This window comes from Tribolium castaneum, chromosome 6, assembly GCF_031307605.1.
Source record: "Tribolium castaneum strain GA2 chromosome 6, icTriCast1.1, whole genome shotgun sequence".
NCBI lineage: Eukaryota > Metazoa > Arthropoda > Insecta > Coleoptera > Tenebrionidae > Tribolium > Tribolium castaneum.
Genome location: NC_087399.1, coordinates 13,795,075 through 13,797,434, shown reverse-complemented (window position 1 = coordinate 13,797,434; position 2,360 = coordinate 13,795,075). Strand labels below are relative to the sequence as shown.

At 34.8% G+C, this 2,360-nt stretch overlaps 1 long non-coding RNA gene across 1 annotated transcript; it reads left to right on the top strand.

Annotated features, from left to right (window-relative positions):
- The first annotated feature begins 211 nt into the window (after positions 1 to 211).
- LOC135266573 (uncharacterized) lies at positions 212 to 1,525 on the top strand. The gene is made up of 2 exons (XR_010334695.1): positions 212 to 573; positions 625 to 1,525. It is a non-coding gene; the product is annotated as an uncharacterized LOC135266573 (long non-coding RNA).
- The last annotated feature ends 835 nt before the right edge of the window (positions 1,526 to 2,360 follow it).

The window sequence follows — 2,360 nt, the reverse complement described above, 5'->3', positions numbered from 1 at the left end:
GATAGAAACGCTCGGATCCAATCAAGCAAATTTCCTGTTACACCATAGGACTCCAGTTTTGCTAACAAGAGATTGTGAGGGACTTTATCAAAGGCTTTACTAAAATCAAGGTAAATTATGTCTACAGGTTGGTTAGTGTCTAACATTTTTGTCCATAGATTTGTGCAGGATAGCAAATTTGTGACAACTGACGTACCTGGTAAAAAGCCGTGCTGATGCTCAGGTATTAAATTATTTTTTCTCATGTAAGTTAATAGTTCCTTGACTATAACTTTTTCCATAATTTTACAGCATGTCGACGTGAGACTTACAGGTCTATAGTTAGCAGGATCAAGTTTATCTCCTGACTTGTACAAAGGCGTGATTGTTGCTTGCAACCACTCGTAGGGCAAAGTGCCTTGTAAGAATGATTTTGTCATCATTTTGGCAAGTGGGCCCGACAACGAAGCAGCACAAGTTCTCAGGAGTTTGGGAGGTATCTGATCCGGACCTGGAGCTGTATTTAATTTAATGGCACAGAGTTGGCTTTTTACCAGATCCGGAGTAAAATTAATATAAGACAACCCACTAAATGTACTTGTAGGCATAAATGACGGTATATTATTATTAATGTTTAAATTATAGGTAGCAGCAAAACTGTCCGCTAAAGTGTTTGCAGTTTCTGTATGATCGGAGCAGAGTAGACCTGAAGCATTTCGTACTAAAGGGACCGATACACGACTAGAGATAAATTTACGTACATGGGAATAAAATAGTTTTGGTTTATTTAATATAGAATTTTCATAATTACACCTGGCTATTTGTAAATCAGATTTTAGTTGGTTAGAAAATCTTTTATAAGCAGAAAAATTATCTTCAGTAGGCTTCCTTTTAAATTTTTTCCATAATTTAGCTTTGTATTTTATTTTGTCAAGCATGTGTTGATTTATCCACGGTTTATCTTTTCTCAGTCGGTTTGTAAACAGTCTGGAATTTGTTGTAATGCAAGTTTGTAAAATCGATTTAAAATGTTTCCATTGTTCTTCCGCATTTAGTGAATCTAAACCATTCCAGTCGTAAGTCAAGAGACTTTCGTCTATGCGAGTGTAGTCAACAATTGATGTTGTTTTAATTCTTGCATTTGGCTCTGAATATATCATAATTTGTAACTCAATTTCGATTTTTGAATGATCAGATGTACCTACAGGATTCGAAACGTTTAAAGACGATACAAGGTTAACGTCAGACAAAATTACCAAATCAAGTAATGAAGGACGTTGTTGGGATCTAAATCGTGTAGGTTCAGTGACTATTTGTGACAAATTATTCTCCAAGAGCAATTCAGAAAATTGTTTTTCGATGATTGTTTGACCTGTTGTGTTTTTAGCAGACCAGTCTATACATGGAAAATTGAAATCTCCCATGATAATTAAGTTAGGATACTGATTAATAGTTGATTGTATGGTATTAAATAGATTTTTATCATTTTCGTGATTGTTAAAAGACGCTCCTGTTGGTGGTCTGTAAATACATGCTATAACAAAGGTTTGTTCATTTCCTTCAAATTTTAACCATAGAGAATCATAAGGTTTAACAGATATGCAAATTTGAGTAATTTTAAAAAATTTTGAAATTTTAATTTTATCTACATAAAAACACACACCGCCACCTTTTTGAGATAGGCGATCATCTCTGTAAATAGAGTAATTTTCAATGTGTACAGCATCATCAGAGATAGACGGATTAAGCCAAGTCTCCGTGAGTGCGATAATAGAAGGTCTAAATTCAGTTACTTCTAATAACAAATCATTAAATTTTGAAGATAAAGATGCGATATTCGTATACAGAAGAGCCATTGAACAAGGGTAAATATTTAGTTTTTTTGATGTGAAATAATTTTTGGTACGTGGTTAACGTATTTAATTGTCAAGTCCTTTTCGCCAACATCAAGTCTTCGCTTTAATTCATCACGCAAATTGTTTAAATGCTTTAGTTGACCCGGGGTTTTATCATCACTAATAGTAATGTGAGCAAATTGTGGGTGCTGCAGCAAAGACGATTTTTTCTTCAAGCATAGACGTGCCATTTGTTGAGTTTTAAATTGCAATTTTAATAAGCGAGGTTTATCACCGACGGTTTTTCCTACGCGAAAAACATTTTCCGGACCAATCACAAGTGATGGATCAATGACCTCGAGGACATCATTTACCACATCCACGTCTTGTTTATTAGCGACAGGTTTAACATTGTACATAATAACATTGCACGCACGAGCCGACCTGTCCACAGATTCGGCGATAATTTCTTCGCGGTATATAGCTTGAGACGTATTGTTATTAATAATAAGAGATTCGAGTTTGCTAAGACGCTCATCAAATGAT